At 36.2% G+C, this 20,760-nt stretch overlaps 1 long non-coding RNA gene and 1 pseudogene across 2 annotated transcripts; both read right to left on the bottom strand.

Annotated features, from left to right (window-relative positions):
- Positions 1 to 4,700: 4,700 nt before the first annotated feature.
- On the bottom strand, positions 4,701 to 7,451 carry LOC147530753 (alternative NAD(P)H-ubiquinone oxidoreductase C1, chloroplastic/mitochondrial-like; annotated as a pseudogene). Its single transcript, XR_015227466.1, has 4 exons — positions 7,443 to 7,451; positions 6,591 to 6,794; positions 5,167 to 5,383; positions 4,701 to 5,024 (listed from the first exon to the last, which is right to left on the bottom strand). The product of XR_015227466.1 is annotated as an alternative NAD(P)H-ubiquinone oxidoreductase C1, chloroplastic/mitochondrial-like (transcript).
- An 11,431-nt stretch (positions 7,452 to 18,882) lies between these two features.
- LOC147530752 (uncharacterized) lies at positions 18,883 to 20,166 on the bottom strand. Its single transcript, XR_015227375.1, has 3 exons — positions 20,112 to 20,166; positions 19,802 to 19,992; positions 18,883 to 19,152 (listed from the first exon to the last, which is right to left on the bottom strand). It is a non-coding gene; the product is annotated as an uncharacterized LOC147530752 (long non-coding RNA).
- Between the last annotated feature and the right edge of the window lie 594 nt (positions 20,167 to 20,760).

The raw sequence follows: 20,760 nt of genomic DNA, 5'->3' as shown, positions 1-20,760 counted from the left end.
GTGGTGGTGTATGGTGGTGGTGGTGGTACGAAGGTGGTGGTGGTTAAGGTGGGGTGGTGGTAGTTGAGGTAGGGTGGTGGGGAAGGTGCAATGCTTGTTGTAGTGGTGGTGAGGGTAGAATGGTACGGTAGAAGTTTCGTTGTGGTAGTGGAGCGGAGATAGACAAAAAAAAATCGTCAAGTAAAATTCATGGATGTCTAAAGAAAAAGTTACTTTACTTTGAAGTGAAAAGCTAAAAATTTTAACTTAAAAAAAAAAGTCAAATTTTAACTTAAATGAAGTCGGTAATTTTTGCGTACCAAACTAGCTTTTTGACTTTTCTACTTAAATAAGCAAAAAAGTAACTTATTTTAGTGTTGTCAAACGACACCTAAGTCTTCTTTTTTATTTTCAATATCTTTATGTCGTTAAAACCCGATAAGAAGATACATAACTAAGCAAGAATCAACTAACTAAATTAAAAACAAAATAACAGCATCCACCGCAGGGACATTGAGGCTTTATCAATGCGTAAAGTTCCAAAGAGCAGTGGGGCGAGCCATGAAGGGTATAACTCGAATACCTAGTAAAGTTACAGAAAGCATTGAGGGGAGTCATGAAGGGTATAACTCGAATACCTCGTGAAGTTACAAAGACCAGGGGAGCCATGAAGGGTTTGCCTTTAATACCGCTAAAGTTACAAATATGTCGAGGCGAGCCATGAAGGGAATGCCTCAAATACCACACAAAGTTACAACTTACAAAGAGCACTAAGGCGAGCCATGAAAGGTAATTCCTCGAATACCTCGTGAAGTAACAAAGAGCATGGAGGCGAGCCATGAGGGTATATGCCTTGAATACCTCGCGAGGTTTCAAAAGAGCACCGAGAAGAGCCAGTAAGGGCATGCCTTCGATACCTTTAACCGTCAAAACCACAACTAAACAGAACCACGATATAGCACTATAAAGTAATAGAGATTTCCAACAAAGAATCACTAAAAACATGCTCCTCTACTACAAATTAAACTCAATAGATAAACCAATATCCAACGTAAGAAACAACCAGATCTAAATTACAAAATCATCCAAGTTATAAGAGCATATGGAAAAACTTTCCCCAAAATCACTTCCAAAATAAAAAAAAAACATGAAAAGAACCCTAATTATCTAAGCACACAAGACTTGAGAGTGATCAAAATGTTTTTATGATCAAGAGTTCTCACGTCGATCTTACCTGACCATGATTATGTCGTCAATCTTCAAAATCATCCTCACGCACTCCGTAGCCAAAGTACTCACGAGCAATGGCTGAACCACATTCTCCTCCAAGATGTTGGTAATCTGCCCTTTCCTCACATTAATCCCGGCATTAATTAATCTCACCTTGAGCATGACGGTTTCGAAGTTCAGTGACAATAGTAATTGGGTTCAATCCAGCATTCTCAGCTAAAGTGTAAGGAATAACTTCAAGTGCCTCGGCAAATGACCTAACACAGTAGCTTTCCATCCCTTGTAAGACCTTAGCCCATGCACCAAGCTGCCTAGAAAGCTCAATTTCAGGTGCACCACCTCCAGCAATCAAAAACCTTTTGTTCACTAAACATCTAATAACACAAAGGCCATCGTGCAAACTCCTTTCAGCCTCGTCAAGAACCAACTGGTTCGAACCACGAACTATAGCACATTTGTAGTCAGGTTTACAAATCAAGTCATAATATAATGAATTCGAGAATTATTTCTTTATGAGAGATGAAGGGTTTATCCCCAACGGGGTGGAAGTTACAAATTCATAGATTACTTGGAAGCTCAACTACGAGTCATTTAACGCTGCTGAATGCTTTATTTGGACAACAAAAGCAGTAAAAATTCCACTGATGCATCAATTATTCAAAGGATTTTTGGGCTTATAGTCCAAGAAACGGGTCCTAATAGTAGATATAATCCTCTCTAATCCTATAAAGGGTTTTAAAACCAAAAAAATAATATAAATGTATATCTAGTCCATTTGGTCTCATCTAGAGAGAAAACACAAATCTCTAGAATAAATATTATTTAATAATCCCTAATCTAACCTTTCCATATTTTATAACTGATTTATCTTCGAAAATCTATGCATATCTTTTTCCATATTTATCTCCCATATTTCACTCCAATCATGTTTCTATTCAAAGTAAGGATATCTTCATTATTATCTCCCATATTTCTCTCCAATCATGTTTCTATTGAAAGTAAGGATATCTTCATTATTTTCAGTAACGGAAACTCTTTATTTGATCTCTCTAAAACCGATTTAGTTGACAAACCTCCATTAAACTCAGAAAATCTTCTTCTTCTACATTATATTGTTGTCCAAATTCATCATTTATCAGGTTTAATACTTTCGAAATCTTTATAAACACCATTGTTAATATCTAATATTTCTTCTTATAACTAAAACCCTAGTTATTTCGCTCTATTATAAAACGTATCAGATTTATGATACATATCTATAAGATCTGTTTACTAATTCATTAACTTCGAATGTATGATGTTTATTTTCTTTCTCTAAAATTTTCATAACTGTTTAAGATCTTTATGTTTATTCCTTATTCAGTGATTCCTTCAAAGTTAGTATATTATGTTTGCATCCAGTGATAATATCATATTTCTTTAGATCTATGTTTAATCTTCTGTTGTTTCTGATATTTCGTGAGATCAGATTATCAATCATCAATCGAATGTTTGATGTTTATTTTATTTCTCTCTTAAAATTTCATTTATGTTTTTGATCTTGATGTTTAATCGTTCAACTCGAGTTTGACATTATTGCAATCAATCATCATAGCAAATATCTTTAGATTTGTAGTTTAAGCTTAATGATATTCTCATTTTTTTCTTCAGATCTGGTTTTCAATCCGTACGGATTTATGAAACATTTGTTCTTTCGTACGGTTACTCATAACAGAATTTACAGTACATGTACTGTATCGTAAATTACCACAATTTGTAGTAAATTATGGATAATTTATAGAACATTACCCGTGCTTTAACACCAAAACAGTACTCATTTCATTAGTAGAAATACTTCGCTTTACTATCAAATCTCGTGTACTTTGCAATAAAGTATATATAATTTACGTATATCTTCGTGTTCTTACCATTATGTATATAATTTACGTATAAGTGCACATAACTTATGTATTATTTATATACCATTACGTGTACTTTTCACCCAAAACAGTAGCCTTGATAAGTTTACCAAACTACTCAAAACCTTCAAATGTTGTCAAAATTTGACAAACATTATATATAATTTACGAAACTGTACATGTAGTTTATAATACAATATATGATTTTTTTTCTTTAATGTATGTGTATTTATGTGTGTTGATTTGATATACCAGATGAAATTTCAAAGAGAATCATCAAATAAAAGTGAGTCAAAGAAACTAATGGAGAGTACATGGATGGACACCATTTTTGAACCAAATAAGATTTTGTACTTTTTTGTAACAGAATGTAAAGGATGTGTTATGTAAAAGAAATTATGTGTAATTTATTGAACAAGACCCACATACATTTGATAAATTATGTTGTATACTTGACAAATGATGGTTTCCTCGTCATAAATAATACATAATTTACGTATTTGTTTAATAATTTGTATTCTATGTGTATTTATGTATGAGTAAAAAACGAAAACATATGTTGCTTTAATGTTCCCAGAAAACTATACTATTTCCAAAACTGAAAGTTAAGTGAGAGAAAGTGATATATATGTTTTGTATATTAACCCCCAAATCACGCAAAATTGATCCTAGAAAATATACTATTTCCAAATCTGAAAGTTAAGTAAGAGAAAATTGATTTGAATCGAAAAAAAATTACATAGTAAGAAAGAAAAAATTGATTTGGTTTCCAAATCTGTAAAGAGAGAGAAAATTGATTTGGTTATGATTTTTGTTTTGAATTGATTTGGAAATAGATTTGCTTTCCAAAACGGTTAGAAGATAGAGAAAAATCAATTTCGAATTTATATGTTAGTTGCTTTAAATCCCCTAAAGCATGCCCACATTAGAAACATTCCAAGTGATTTTTGTAGGAGGGACATGGACGGTAGTTCTCTCACAAAGAATGGGTTATTATGTCCATAATGTAAAAGGACTAAATATCCATGTTTTGGGAAGATTGGATCATAACCCTTTTTTGAATATTATTTTGGTCTATATACCCACGGACCCTTATTCAAATGTCATTGATCAGGGGAGTTGCATAGATAATCAGGGTAAGCTATTCGAAGGACTGCGTTAAATGTTTAGGTGATGAATGTAGATAGACAAATGACGTAATTCAAGGAACAGAGGCATGTACACACCGAATTTGAGCATAACACCATAATGTGCCTAAATAAGGAAAAATCGGTATATGTTACTGACTTAGTGTATCATATACTAGAAAGACCCTCACCTAAATAAATGGCAACAAGGGACGGTCATTTACCACAGCCCATAGATTCCAATTAGCAAAGTCTGCCTGTTGAAAAGCAACCTTACAAGAATTGTAATTTGTGAGGCATCAGAAAACGGTTAAACAAGTTGTAAGGTCCTCCCTGAACCCAATAAAATCCAAGTAATTCTGAAAAGAAAATTTGAAGCACTGAGATGCTAACAAAACCTGTGCAGTGGCTGGGAGAATTCTTCCAGAAGAGTCTCTTAATGCAGCAGAGTCGCCAATTGCAAATATACGGGGATGACCTTTCACACGAAGAGTTTCATCTGTTTCTGCTGACCCCTTCCATTAAGAGGAAAATTGCGGGGCTCATTACCTGGTTCTAGTGCAGGAACTAGAGGTTTAGACCCTACTGTCCACAGTACTAAATCTGCCTCAAGAATTTGACTTTGTAGGCCCCTTTCAGCTGGTTGAAGTTCCAGAACAAGTTCTTCATGATCTTGTTTGGTTTCACTATCCTTGTCTGTTCCTGATACCTCATCCGAACCCCCACACTTTTTTCTAATGCAGCTGACGAAATATCCCAAGAAAAGTTGAACTTTTCGAGATGAGAGAACCTGATGAAACCCAAGATTTTGAAATAAGATAAGTGTAGTTCAAGTGTAAGTTTGAGATACTAAATAGTGTCTAACTGTCCATGTAGATAAGATTTTTTGTTTGCTTGAAGTATACATAAATCAGAAAATCTTCGATTCTAACTTTTAGCGCAGCTTCCCTATTTCCTGGTGGAGCTGTTGGGCATATTGTTGTTTCAACGTTAATTGCTTGTACTATTCCTTTATCTTGCAACCTTTCAGCAACTGTTGCTGCCAAGTTCAACTCCAGCATAACCACACCCAACAATGGCTACACGTATTGGAGATGAATCTTTACCAAACTTCTCCCATTCCAATGTCTTTAATTTATTATCAACTTTCTGCATAACAAGCAAATTCAACCTTTTAAGATAATTGCCGAACAAATTCAACACAATATAAGCAGAGCATATTTCTTTAACAACAAACGAATCAAACAGTGTGGATATTTTACATATAGTCATCGACCCGTAAAATCTCAAACTATATCCTGTATTACACTATCAACCAGTGCGGGAAACAAGAGAACATACACCATGGGGCTCATTCGGGGTTGTTTTCCTTCATTCCATATCAGGAGTTTGCATTTCCATAACTAGAAACAAATAATAATTTTACAGTACCACATCATAACGCCAGTTTTAGTTCATACTCCATACTTACCTTCAAAGCATCATCTAGCCAATGAGTGAAAGAACTACACTGGTTTTCAACTGTAAGTCTGTAACTGGAGAGGAATCTTCCCTACTCAAAATTCCATCTGAACCTAACAAGTAACAATTACTTGTTTCCACGCAAGACCTGTGTTCCAATCAACAGCAAAGCAAGCTTCTTTACTGATAATTAATAACAATAACTATCTGATCACATTTTGAATGATGTGGGACATATGTTTAAACATTCACTAAGGTTGGATTGAATCAGAAGGGGATGGTTGTCCAGCTCACATCCAGTTTGTGTTCCCACACCAACTGAATCACTGCTTCCTGATACTTTGGATATTTTTCTTTTGATACTTCGGATATTTATCCAACAACATCAGGAACTAACCAAAAGAAAAGTTGTGTTTTCCCTAATCTTCCAATATCTTAATTCTTACATCCCTTCCTTGGATATAGAAAACCTCTACGAGCTCCCGAGATATTCGTCAAATCATCATCTTCGAACAAAAGAAAATCAGAGTCAAACATGCACAAGTTTGTCACAACCCTACCAACCATCTTGATCAACTCAAATCAGCGTCTCCCAGTAATATTTTTTTGAACGAGGCGTCTTCCAACTAGATGAAAGCATAAAATTGAACTCACAAAGAGGTGGGGTAGGGATTGATGCTAAATATAAGTTTAGGGGAAGCTGAGTGGTGAAAATGTATATACAGATATAAACTATAATTATATATATATATATATATATGGAAAATGTCAGAACTACAAACTTGCAGAGGGTAACCAAGCCCAAGGACAGTCAAAACTCATGTCATGAAGGAACGAACTTGTGGCAGAAAAAGTGTTTACAGAATAAAGAAATATAGTTCTGTAGTATCCTTACAATAGCATCGTCCAGCGTGGAGAAAGGCAAAGCCAAATCCACAGCACCAGGTACAACATCAAGTTTGGCTTCAGCTCCCATTGCAAGAACCAACCTGGCTGCCCAAGTGGAAGATTTTATTAGCCAGAGCAACAAACCAATAACAAATTCCAGGTTATGCTTGAAAAGTCGGAAATCGGGACTAGTCGGTTGACCCGGGCCTAGCTACCAGGCGGGATGACAACGGGACCAGTCGGATTTCATCGGTTAAACTTAAAATATAAACACATATATATGTATATATATAATTACATTGATAATTATATTATATATAAATTGTTACAATTATAAACATGCTTTATACATTAGAAATACAAAATTATAAATAAAATCAACTAATTGTAGAAGTTAGAGAGCAAAATCAGTCCATAAACTTATTTAATATCAATTATAAACATGTTTTATACATTAGAATTACAAAACTATAAAGAAAGTCAACTAATTATAGAAGTTAGAGAGCAAAATCAGTCCATAAACTCAAATTATATCAATTATAAACATGTTTTGTACATTAGAAATCCAAAACTATAAAATAAATCAACTAATGTTATCTAGTAGAAGTTAAAACTTACTTAGAGAAAGAAATAAGAACAAGATGTAGAAACAATTACAGTATAGAGACTAGAGAGAGAGATAAAAAACAAGGTTGAACTTACTTACAGAGTTAGAGAGAGAAAGAGAAGAAAAAATAATAATAGAGAGAAAAACTTTACTTGCAATGAAGGATTGGAGCTAGTTTTTATTGAAGGAGTGAAGGGAAAACCCTTAAAACCTAGATCTAGGAAAATCTCGTTTCTCAAAAAAAAAATCTACCTGGCCCATGAACGAGTAACTCGGGGCCTAGCCGAGTCGGCTAGTGATGAGACATGAAAATGTCCCATCTGAGTCTCTTAATTTAGACGAGTTAGTCTCTCTAGAGCAGTTACTCTCACAAATTACTCTCTTTTATGTGCAGATACCCTTTTACAGAGTTACGCGTGCAAAACGGATAAAGTTGGAAAGAATGCAGATTAGGGGTATTTTGGTCATTTGCTGATTCTGATTTCATGGTCAAGGTTAGTGCTCGGATGGAAAGTAGAGTCGAAGACGAACCCGTAGGCGAAAACGGAAGTCAAATCGGAGTTCGAATGAGTAAAATAGAGCGAGTCAAAGTTCGGGTCAAATTCAGTTGACCAAAGGTCAAGAGGGACACGTGGCTCGCATCCAGGAAGTCATCGGAGGGACCAGAGAAGTCGCGGGACACCTTCTGTCACGGTCAGGAGTACACCAAGCTATTATCAAAACACGGGATTATTTAACGGTCCCGATTTAGCCGAGACACGTGGCGACATCCAAGAGCAGGAGCCGTACCATTTTTCGTTCGGCCGCGATGCACGGGATCAAACTCACCTAACAACCAGCCATATTTGAATTCGTCTCTATCCCGATTTCTTGAAGAACTGAGATTGAAGAGAGAGAGAAGACCGAGAGATGGAGGAACATATTTTTTGAGAATCAAAACAGAGATAGACCCGGAAGAGGAGGAGATATATCAAAACCGTATTGGAGATAAAGACCCGAGAGAGAATCGGATCGAGAGAAAAACAGAGAGAGAGATATGATCGGGTTTATAGAACAAAAACAGGGAGAATGATCATCACGGTTTAGAGAAGAAAAACAGAGAAGGAGGAGTAGAGAGAGAAACTAAACCGAGAGCTTTGATTCAATTTGTTTTTAATTTTTTTTTTTTTGTTTCTTTGATTTGTAATCTTGATTTCTTAGTGAGAGAGAGAGAGTGATTACAGAGGAAGAGAGAAAGTTAGAGAGAGAGACAAAGAGATTTTGTAGAGAGAGAGAGAGAACCGAGAGGTTAATCAACTTAGTTTTTCTTGTTTATTTTTTATTTCTCTTTGTTATTTTCTGCTTCTTAGTGAGAGAGAGGGAGATTAAAGAGAGAGAGAGAGAGAGATTACAGAAAGAGTGAGAAAGAAACAGAAAGTTTAGAGAGAGAAAGAAGGTTGAAGAAGGTGAGAAAATTATTTTCCCAGAAGGAATCCATTTCCGGGAAGACGAGAAAATCGTTTTCCTAGAGGGTGCGTTTGGCAGATTTCCGGGAAAAACAGAAGGAAATCAATTCCTTAAGGGTCTGTTTGGTGGGAGAAGCGCAGAAAAGTAAGTTTCTTTCTTCTTTTTCTTCTATTACTTCAAATATTTATCGTTTCTAGCATGAGTAGCTAAGTCCGTTATATCTAGGGTTTTAGATAAAGTTTAAATAATTATTCTAATGATAAATTTATTACAGTTTTTATTATTTTAACGATAATATCTTCCGGGTTTTTTTAGACCGTTCATGGACTGAAAACCTGAGTTATACAAAGAACTATCGAATTAGACCAAAACTAATTTGTCCTTAGAATTGTTAGGAAAACGGATTCGAAAACCCTAGGTTCCCTTTTTCTGAATATCGAAATATTTATTTATTTATTTATTTTTCTTGAATTTTATATTTTAATTCTATTTTATCACCATCAAAACCAATTTTAAATCTCAATAGTTTTAAGGTTAGAATTAATTTAACTTAGTCTCTGAGGAACGAACCGGTCTTACCTGAACTATTACTTGACGCCCGTATACTTGCGGGTGGAAACCTATTTAGGTAACTTTTTAGGACCATCAAGTTTTTGGCGCCGCTGCCGGGGACTTAGTTTAAATTTAATCTAATTTTATTTCTATTTTTTTTTTTAGTAAGTTTATATTTTTGGACACTTTTACTTGCTTTTCCGTTTTTGGTGTAGAAAAACACTAAGGAGCAAAGGAGAAGACGCAACAAGGAGAGGAGCTCAAAAAGAAGAATTTACATTTTTTGTTATTTTTATTTTTTATTTTATTTTATTTTGGTGAGAGAGAGACTTTTAGACTTTCTAGTTTTATTTTTTTTTATTTTTAAGTTTTGACCCTAAATTGGAGGGCTTAATTAAATTGTAACCGAAAACCAAAACGAAGCCTCGGGTCGGAACATTCGCGGGTCATCTACAAAGGTCATCGCCCGTCTTGAACGGGAGGTAAATTTCTTGAACACCCACGAATCTCCTGTCAGTGGGTATTGGTGTGAATTTGTGTGCCTAATTGCTTTGATCGAACTGTTAGTGTAATCATTCTAGTAAGGGCACTAACCCAGTTACAAGTTAAGAAACGGATTTCATCACCGTTCTCTTGCCCACATAGGTAACAACATTCACGAACCCAAGCCTCACTTAAAAAGCTAAAATATTATTTAGACATCAGCCCTTAAGGTATCGAGCTCATAAGACCCTTCAAAAACAACTCGGGAAATTGACTCTTATCTAGGCATTCTCAGAGGAAAGTTTGTAAACAATTCTTGTCAAAAAGGCCGCCTCGAGAAGAGGAAACGTTTGCCGGAGGAAGACGGCTGTCACAACGTTCATCGTTGGTTGTCTTCCTGGAGAATTGTTTACCGACTACTCTGATCGAGTAACCTTTATAACAGTCAAAGTGCAAGTGTTGTGGCGAAGTAGGAGTTGTCTAGCTTTTTAGGTGAATCTGACAAACCCACTTATTGCTAGATTTTGTCTAGGTTGCTTGGTGGAGTCAGCCTGATTGTGTTTGCTTTCCTATAAGATCTTCGTAGGGCTTCCTCGGTTTTCGGTCTTCCAAAAAAAAAAAAAAAATTGATGAGAAATGGATAGATCGTGGTCCCAACATAATGGCAGAAGGGACGAGAGTTTTTCAAATCTACCATGGTGGTATTTAGCAAATGGGCAAAATAGTAGTAGTCATCCTAGAGACAATGTGCATAATGATGGTCGTAGGGATTATTACCAACCTCAAGAAGGTTATGAACCATATTATAGATATCCTGACAGATCATCTTACATGCATTATAGTAGAGAGTCTTATGCTCCAAATGTGTCCCAACCTCAATGGGAAAACATTGAAACTAATGACTCTTACATGCATTATAACGAAGAATTTTATGCTTCACACGTATCTCAACCTCAATGGGATAACGGTGAAACCATTGATCCTTCATCTTTAGCATCACCTTCGTTGGCCGAAACTATGAGTATGTTAAAGAAGGTTCATGAAGAGTCTATGAGTGCGCTAAGGAAGATTAATGAAGAGTCTCATGCTTCACACGTGTCTCAACTTCAGTGGGATAACGGTGAAATTATTGACTCTCCATCTTTAGGATCATCTTCATTGACCCAAACTGTTAGTGATCTTCAAAAGAGTACTTTCGAGTTTTGTCAGACTTTAGAAGAAAAGACTGACAATATCTGCAGACCTCTACAAGAAATAACAACCAGTATTATAGAAGAAGATCACCATGAGAATGTAGAGTACGGTCCATAGTGTCCTGTGTACTATGATGACGAGGATACAATTTTAGAGGAGTATAGTTCTCCCGACAACATCGTTATTGAGACTAAAATCTCAAAAACGATGGAGCCCGATATTGAGATATCCTCTCATTGTATCGAACTTGAAATACATTCAGACCATAATGAAGAGTTCACTAGAGTTGAAGATGATTTGAAGTCGTTTGACTCAACTGAGGATGATGAATCATGGTTGACCAATTTGCTAAATGAGAGGATTGACTCGCCTGATTTAGGCGAAGATTTAGAATTCTTTAGGGACACCGATGATAACATGATAAAAGAAATTATAGAAGGACTATCTAACTCGACTTCTAGGGATTGTGAGTCTGATAGTAGGGTTTCTCCATTGAAGGAACCCGAAGTACCTGTTTTAGAGAACCCTAGTTTAAGTCCGGGTGTCATTAATAGTCCTCTAGATTGCTTTGTATTTTGTCCCTCAAAACCATGTGTAGATTTTGAAGCACTCACTCCATCTGTCGATCATCCATATGAAGACCCATTATATCCGGTCTGTACCCTCTCTAGTGCGGTGCCAAACTTAACGACCTTATTGTCGTCTAAGTTTGGGGATTGCCCTTCTTTCTTGATAGTCTCATTTACACTATCACCAAGTTACGAAAATGTGAGACTATCGTTCACTAAAAACTTTGTGTTTTGGGTGGACCCACAGATGTATCGATTATTGGTTTACAGTTAATCACATATTTGTAACCCAGTAGGTATAATTTTTTCTATTTTTCGAACCATCTGTTTCGTCTGGCTGAAGACGTTAAACTTAGCGCTTTCTGGGAGGCAACCCATGCATAGGACTCCTGAATCTGGTAACATCTTTCCCTATTCCTGTTATTTTGCATAGTCTTCAGAACATTGAGGACAATGTTTCGTTTAAGTTTGGGGATGGGGATTGAATTTTTAGTCCTTATTTCAAAAATTCAAAAGGGTTTAAAAAATTTTAAAAAAATTTTCAAAATTTTTTAATTTTTGGATTGGAAACGTGAGTCTAGTTGTTTTTGCTTGTTAATAGTTATAGAGTTTAGTTGGTTGTACTATGCTTTTGCTAAAGGTTTTTCCATGAATTTCGAGTCTTGAAGTTGTCTATGCACTAGCCATGTGAGTGTTAGATAGGTGAAGAGTTGACTTTTCTGAGGGAACTTAATCGATCATTAGTGGAGATTTAACCCATGTGAGATTCTGAGCCTTTCTTTTGCTTTGAATGATCTCTTCTGAGCTAATTCTGAGTAGAATGAAGAGCTACTCAACCTCGCAGTATTCATTAGAACTCAGTTGATCTCTTGAGTTCAAATTTTACAACCACTAGGGATGTCATCAGGAATGCAAACCTTCTCTTGTAGTCTGAGAAACTTGAAAACAGTGTCAACTAGAGGAAGATAGGAACGCCATCATCATTTAGAACCCTGGGAATAAGGCATGAAGCAAAATGAATAAAATTTTATCCAAGGAAAGAATAATGTGAAGAAAGTATGTTATGTATTTTGAGTTTTATTACCGGAGTCAGTAGCAAAAAAAAAAAAAAAAAAAAAGAAAAAAAAAAAAAAAAAGAAAAGAGAAAAAAAAAAAAGGAAAAAAGAAAAATAAATAGAAATAGAAAAGAAGAAGAAAAAAAAAAAGTGTTTGTTTGGTTTAAGTGTTTACCCCTTGGAGTAGTTCTTGAAGATTTGAAGACGTCGAGTTCTCAGGAGTTCTAGTTCATCTTTAGTGTCTATCGACCTCTAGGAAGCATTGTTAGATAGTTGATCAGGTGAGAAGAGTTGGTTAGCTTCCCCATTCCATATTAGTGGTTGTTTCCTTCCGATGAGATCAGTCGTTCACTAAACTTTTAGTCCTTCTTTTTAATGTGTTTAGTTTTCCTTCATATTCATACTAACACATAGAGTGAACCATTCTTGAGTGACTTTGATTTTTGAGTGTATGACCGTGAGGCAGTAGTCGAGGCGAAATGTATCGAGACGGTAATCGAGGTCTTGTCTTTTCAGAACCGAAATGATACTCATATTGGCTGGTCACGTGCACTTCGAGTCTTGATTACTAGTGAAGGGATTTTTAGCATTTGTATGGTTTGGTCGACTTAGATTTCATGTCTATTAACTTTTGAAAATCTACCGGATGAACATTTCTAGTCCACATCATATTTAGACCTTTTTGCATTTTTGATTTTTGAATTTTGTGGGTATATTCACTGCAAACCCTCACGAGACAAAACTCGTCCTCTTGGGTAACCTAGAGGTTTAACGGCTTGTTGCACGGGCTAAGTGCAATCGTGGGTCCCTACGAAAGTGGTGAAATGGGTTTAGTTTTATTTTTCTGTTTTGCTCGAGGACTAGCAAAATCTAAGTTTGGGGATGTTTGATGAGACATGAAAATGTCCCATCTGAGTCTCTTAATTTAGACGAGTTAGTCTCTCTAGAGCAGTTACTCTCACAAATTACTCTCTTTTATGTGCAGATACCCTTTTACAGAGTTACGCGTGCAAAACGGATAAAGTTGGAAAGAATGCAGATTAGGGGTATTTTGGTCATTTGCTGATTCTGATTTCATGGTCAAGGTTAGTGCTCGGATGGAAAGTAGAGTCCAAGACGAACCCGTAGGCGAAAACGGAAGTCAAATCGGAGTTCGAATGAGTAAAATAGAGCGAGTCAAAGTTCGGGTCAAATTCAGTTGACCAAAGGTCAAGAGGGACACGTGGCTCGCATCCAGGAAGTCATCGGAGGGACCAGAGAAGTCGCGGGACACCTTCTGTCACGGTCAGGAGTACACCAAGCTATTATCAAAACACGGGATTATTTAACGGTCCCGATTTAGCCGAGACACGTGGCGACATCCAAGAGCAGGAGCCGTACCATTTTTCGTTCGGCCGCGATGCACGGGATCAAACTCACCTAACAACCAGCCATATTTGAATTCGTCTCTATCCCGATTTCTTGAAGAACTGAGATTGAAGAGAGAGAGAAGACCGAGAGATGGAGGAACATATTTTTTGAGAATCAAAACAGAGATAGACCCGGAAGAGGAGGAGATATATCAAAACCGTATTGGAGATAAAGACCCGAGAGAGAATCGGATCGAGAGAAAAACAGAGAGAGAGATATGATCGGGTTTATAGAACAAAAACAGGGAGAATGATCATCACGGTTTAGAGAAGAAAAACAGAGAAGGAGGAGTAGAGAGAGAAACTAAACCGAGAGCTTTGATTCAATTTGTTTTTAATTTTTTTTTTTTTTTTTGTTTCTTTGATTTGTAATCTTGATTTCTTAGTGAGAGAGAGAGAGTGATTACAGAGGAAGAGAGAAAGTTAGAGAGAGAGACAAAGAGATTTTGTAGAGAGAGAGAGAGAACCGAGAGGTTAATCAACTTAGTTTTTCTTGTTTATTTTTTATTTCTCTTTGTTATTTTCTGCTTCTTAGTGAGAGAGAGGGAGATTAAAGAGAGAGAGAGAGAGATTACAGAAAGAGTGAGAAAGAAACAGAAAGTTTAGAGAGAGAAAGAAGGTTGAAGAAGGTGAGAAAATTATTTTCCCAGAAGGAATCCATTTCCGGGAAGACGAGAAAATCGTTTTCCTAGAGGGTGCGTTTGGCAGATTTCCGGGAAAAACAGAAGGAAATCAATTCCTTAAGGGTCTGTTTGGTGGGAGAAGCGCAGAAAAGTAAGTTTCTTTCTTCTTTTTCTTCTATTACTTCAAATATTTATCGTTTCTAGCATGAGTAGCTAAGTCCGTTATATCTAGGGTTTTAGATAAAGTTTAAATAATTATTCTAATGATAAATTTATTACAGTTTTTATTATTTTAACGATAATATCTTCCGGGTTTTTTTAGACCGTTCATGGACTGAAAACCTGAGTTATACAAAGAACTATCGAATTAGACCAAAACTAATTTGTCCTTAGAATTGTTAGGAAAACGGATTCGAAAACCCTAGGTTCCCTTTTTCTGAATATCGAAATATTTATTTATTTATTTATTTTTCTTGAATTTTATATTTTAATTCTATTTTATCACCATCAAAACCAATTTTAAATCTCAATAGTTTTAAGGTTAGAATTAATTTAACTTAGTCTCTGAGGAACGAACCGGTCTTACCGGAACTATTACTTGACGCCCGTATACTTGCGGGTGGAAACCTATTTAGGTAACTTTTTAGGACCATCAAGTTTTTGGCGCCGCTGCCGGGGACTTAGTTTAAATTTAATCTAATTTTATTTCTATTTTTTTTTTAGTAAGTTTATATTTTTGGACACTTTTACTTGCTTTTCCGTTTTTGGTGTAGAAAAACACTAAGGAGCAAAGGAGAAGACGCAACAAGGAGAGGAGCTCAAAAAGAAGAATTTACATTTTTTGTTATTTTTATTTTTTATTTTATTTTATTTTGGTGAGAGAGAGACTTTTAGACTTTCTAGTTTTATTTTTTTTTATTTTTAAGTTTTGACCCTAAATTGGAGGGCTTAATTAAATTGTAACCGAAAACCAAAACGAAGCCTCGGGTCGGAACATTCGCGGGTCATCTACAAAGGTCATCGCCCGTCTTGAACGGGAGGTAAATTTCTTGAACACCCACGAATCTCCTGTCAGTGGGTATTGGTGTCAATTTGTGTGCCTAATTGCTTTGATCGAACTGTTAGTGTAATCATTCTAGTAAGGGCACTAACCCAGTTACAAGTTAAGAAACGGATTTCATCACCGTTCTCTTGCCCACATAGGTAACAACATTCACGAACCCAAGCCTCACTTAAAAAGCTAAAATATTATTTAGACATCAGCCCCTAAGGTATCGAGCTCATAAGACCCTTCAAAAACAACTCGGGAAATTGACTCTTATCTAGGCATTCTCAGAGGAAAGTTTGTAAACAATTCTTGTCAAAAAGGCCGCCTCGAGAAGAGGAAACGTTTGCCGAAGGAAGACGGCTGTCACGACGTTCATCGTTGGTTGTCTTCCTGGAGAATTGTTTACCGACTACTCTGATCGAGTAACCTTTATAACAGTCAAAGTGCAAGTGTTGTGGCGAAGTAGGAGTTGTCTAGCTTTTTAGGTGAATCTGACAAACCCACTTATTGCTAGATTTTGTCTAGGTTGCTTGGTGGAGTCAGCCTGTTTGTGTTTGTTTTCCTATAGGTTCCTCGTAGTGATTCTTTGGTTCGAATATCATTGGTCATTGGGCTCTAGTGTATGCCCAATAGATATCGTGATAAGAGAGGTCGTTTCATCAGTAGAGAAGCACATTTAAATAATCTTTTAGCAGATCTCTCTTTGAGTGACACTATGGGTGAGAATCTAAACCAAGCCAGGGATGGAATTCAGCCTATGACACTCAGGGATTACATGAATCCTACTAGAACGTGTCAACCGTCATGCATACAGTTACCCCAATGCACGACTCAATTCGAGTTGAAACCGAGCACTATTCAAATGCTCCCTGTTTTCCGTGGGGTTGAGAACGAGAATCCCTACTACCATGTTAGGGATTTTGAAGAAATCTGTGGGACTATGAATTTCCCCAATATGCCTGACGAAATATTGAGACTTAGGTTGTTCCCTTTCTCACTGAAGGAGAAAGCAAAATCTTGGTTGTATGCCTTACAACCCCATTCCATTACTACATGGGAAGAATTGAGCAGTGCATTCCTTCTGAAATTCTTCCCGAAACACAAAACTACCTCTTTAAGGCAAAGTCTTAACAGTTTTGTGCAGCAAGAAGACGAATCTCTCTATAAATATCTTGAGAGATTTAAAGAAATCTTACTACAGTGTCCACACCATGGTTTTGAAAAAATCAGATTAGTCCAGATTCTCTATGACGGACTAAATTACCCAACTACATCCATGGTAGAATCATTCTGTGGTGGCGGTTTTACTCATAAATCCGCCGATGATTGCATGGCTTTTCTAGAAGATCTAGCTGAGAAATCCCAGCAATGGGAAACTTCTAGAGGACCTCCTACTAGGGCTAATCCTACTCCGAATAAAGCTGGCATCTATAGAGTTGATGAGTCAGATCTTAAACTCGCCGCCATGACGAGAAGGATAGAAGCCCTAGAACTTGGTCAGCCTAAAGCATTCAGGGAGGATCCCACTCAAGTCATGAGTGTTGGAAATGAATCCATCTCTTATCCGTGCTCGGTCTGTGGAGACCCATCTCATACTGGAAATAAGTGTACCTTATTTTTTGTTCCTGACGAAAAAGAGCATGCTAATGCTCTTTATCTAAACTCTAGGCAAGATAACCGTCAGAAATATGATCCTTATTCGAACACTTATAATCCGGGTTGGAGAAATCACCCCAATCTTTCTTGGTCAAAGGGTCAGGGTCAGGGCCAGATTAGTAGTTCAATGAACCCTCCTGGGTTTAATGCTCCTAGGAATCCTTATGCTCAAAACCAGGGTCAATCTAGTACCCAATATCCTTCTCAAAACAGTGAGTCTTTAGAGAAAACCGAGAGAGAGATGGAGGAGATTTTGGAGATGAGTTCGAATCAAAGAGAGGTTGGCTGGGCTATAAAAGAGAAGGGAAGCAGAGGGTATCAGTATCACGATATATAGAACAGAAAAGAAGAAGAACAGGGGAGAGAGAGAGAGATAGAACCGAAGCTTGAAGTGTTGATTTTCTTTTTCTATTTTTGACTTTGCTTTGTTAATCTTCTCTTCTTAGTGAGAAAGAGAGAGAGATTACAGAGAAAGAGAGATAGAGAGAGACAGAGAGATTAATATGAGAATTTTGTAGAGAGAGAGAGAAACCCGAGAGCTTTAATGGAGGTAACTTTTGATTTCAATTTTATATCTCTTTGATTTTAATTACTTTGTCTTTGTGAGAGAGATAGAGAGAGAGAATTAACAGAAAGATTAAGAAAAGAGAAAGAAACTTAAAGATAAAGAGAGAAACAGGAGGTTGAAGAAGGTGAGAAAATTATTTTCCAGAGAGGAAAATATTTCCGGGAAGACGAGAAAATCGTTTTCCCAGAGGGTGCGTTTGGCAGATTCTCGGGAAAAACAGAAGGAAATCAACTCCTTAAGGGTCTGTTTGGTGGGAAAATCGCAGAAAAGTAAGTTTCTTTCATCTTTTTCTTCTATTACTTCGAATATTTATCGTTTCTAGCATGAGTAGCTAAGTCTTTTATATCTAGGGTTTAGATGAAGTTTAAATAACTATTCTAATAATAAATTTATTACAGTTTTTATTGTTTTAACGATAATATCTTCCGGGTTTTTAGACCGTTCATGGACTGAAAACCTGAGTTATACAAAGAACTATCAAATTAGACCAAAATTAATTTGTCCTTAGAATTGTTAGGAGAACGGATTCGAAAACCCTAGGTTCCCTTTTTCTGAATATCGAAATATTTATTTATTTATTTATTTTTCTTGAGTTTTATATTTTAATTCTATTTTATCACCATCAAAACCAATTTTAAATCTCAATAGTTTTAAGGTTAGAATTAATTTAACTTAGTCTCTGAGGAACGAACCGGTCTTACCGGAACTATTACTTGACGCCCGTATACTTGCGGGTGGAAACCTATTTAGGTAACTTTTTAGGCCCATCAGCTAGTCGGCTCCAGGCGCTGGGTTACTCGCTTTTCTAAAAGGACTGGAACTTTTGACCCTAGTCGAGCGGTCACATGGGGACTAGCGTGAGATCGGGGCCCAGGCGATGCCTACGCATCAGAAACCTTAGTAATAGATTTTGAATGATGTGGGACATATGTTTAAACATTCACTAAGGTTTCTTTACTGATAATTAATAAGTAACAATAACTATCTGATCACATTCTGAAAATTAATAGATTTTAATGTAATAGATTTTCAGATTAGAAATGTAATAGATTTTAATGTGTAGGCAGTTCTTTTACATTTCTTCTTGTGGCCTCGCGGGTACTTAACAAATTAAGCATGCATTTTACTTGTTTTCTAACATATGTAAAGAAACGGTATTCAACATGACCTGGAATTCACAATACTGCAAAAGATGCTCTCGTGTGGGAATAATGCACTAGCTCCAAACAGAAATTTCAAACTTTTGAACTTAGTCATATTTACCTGAGGTTTCTTGTCATCGGGCCACACAAGCGATTCTAGTCTTAAAGCAGCATACAAACCTCCAAAACCACCACCTAATATGCACACTCGAGGCTTCTGTAAACAATATGTCACCATTTTTTAGTCAGAGCACATCACAAAAAACATCCACAAGCCATATCACCAATTGTTACTCAACAACAAATACATGATATCGAAGTAATTTAACTAAATGGTACTTGTACCGCACAAATGCACCACATAGACGTTAACATGATCCACATGATGAGAAGATCATCCACGCAAGAAACGACCCTTCAGCCATCTCAACTTTATGTCATAAGGTGTTTAATCATCTCAACTATTTATTTTCAATCCTTATTTAGTTCTCGAACACAGTAACACAAATGTGTTCTACTCCATTACTTTTCATTATTTTTCGCTCATGTCCTAAGGTGGTGTCTTTTTCTTTATCATTATCTGAATCTGACTCTCCTAACTCATCTGAATCTGACTCATATAACTCATACAAATTTGACTCGTATTAGCGTATAACTCAAATTGATCGAAATAAGACCAATTCGGTCATTCAGACATTACAATTCTAATAAAAAGAAACGATTTGAAATCTGACACAAGTGATTTCAGACCTCTGAGTCAGACTTCAGACTCCGAGGATTCAAGTAAAGAATGGTGGATTATTAGCTTTCAAGGATAAAAAATGGAAGTTCAAAGAAAAGAGAAGACAAATATAAGGACACAAAACCTTATTATCTGGCCATGAATAAGAAGATGGATTACTGGTTTCTCCATCTGATGTTTGAACAAAAACTGGTCGGTTCCTCCTGGATAACGATAAAGAGCAAATGAAATTTCTTTTTGCGAACAAGGATGATAACTTGATCGAATTTCTTCTTGTAGAAATTGGAAATTGTTTGCAGAAATGAGTTGATCCTCCTGAAATTAATAAAAATTGAAGGAAGAAAAGATTAAGAAGAGTAATTAAATCGAAATCGAAATGAAAATGAAGAACAAAAGTTCAGTGAGTTATGGAAGGTGAGAGTGAAAGAAATTACTTTTGAAGAAGGGCGTGAAGGTTGCTGAAGCAGAGAGAGTAATGGCGGCCATTGAAAGGGAGTATGGACGTATGAACAGCTACGCGAACTCGTAAGAGCTGCAATTTCTTCTTCTTTCTGTAAATACTGTTTCAATCTTTCTCTTCTCTTTAGGGCATCCCCAACGGATCAGGAGATCACCAAATTTTGGTGATCTCCTGAAAAATATACACCCAACGGCACAGCAGATTGCCAAAAATCTGCTGTGCCGTGACTGGGCCTCTCACCAAAATGGTGAGAGGTGGGACAGGGGTTTATTTAATAAATGTTTGGTCCCTTTTTTGTTTATTCTTCAATTATTAGTCCCCCTTTTTGATTCTTCTTTAATGTTTGGTCTCTTTTTTGTTTCTTGTTTGATTTTTTGGTCCCTTTTTATGTTTTTTTTTGTATTTGGTCCGATAAAATTTTTAATTACTTAATTAAATTACACTAAAACCAAAAATTAAACATTTAATCTAAATATTTGAAAAAAAAACTATCTTAAATATTTTTATTTATACCCTTAATAACACATAATCGAACTATTATTATTTTCATTTCTACCGTTATCGATTTTGTAGGTTAAGTCTTGTAAACTCAACTAATTAGATTTATTTTATAAAAAATTAGT

Source organism: Eschscholzia californica, unplaced genomic scaffold, assembly GCF_041429995.1.
Source record: "Eschscholzia californica isolate CP2 unplaced genomic scaffold, dmEscCali1.0.p SCAF_6, whole genome shotgun sequence".
Taxonomy (NCBI): Eukaryota; Viridiplantae; Streptophyta; class Magnoliopsida; order Ranunculales; family Papaveraceae; genus Eschscholzia; species Eschscholzia californica.
The sequence above is the reverse complement of the archived record's forward strand: the minus strand, read 5'-3'. Positions and strand labels throughout refer to the sequence as shown.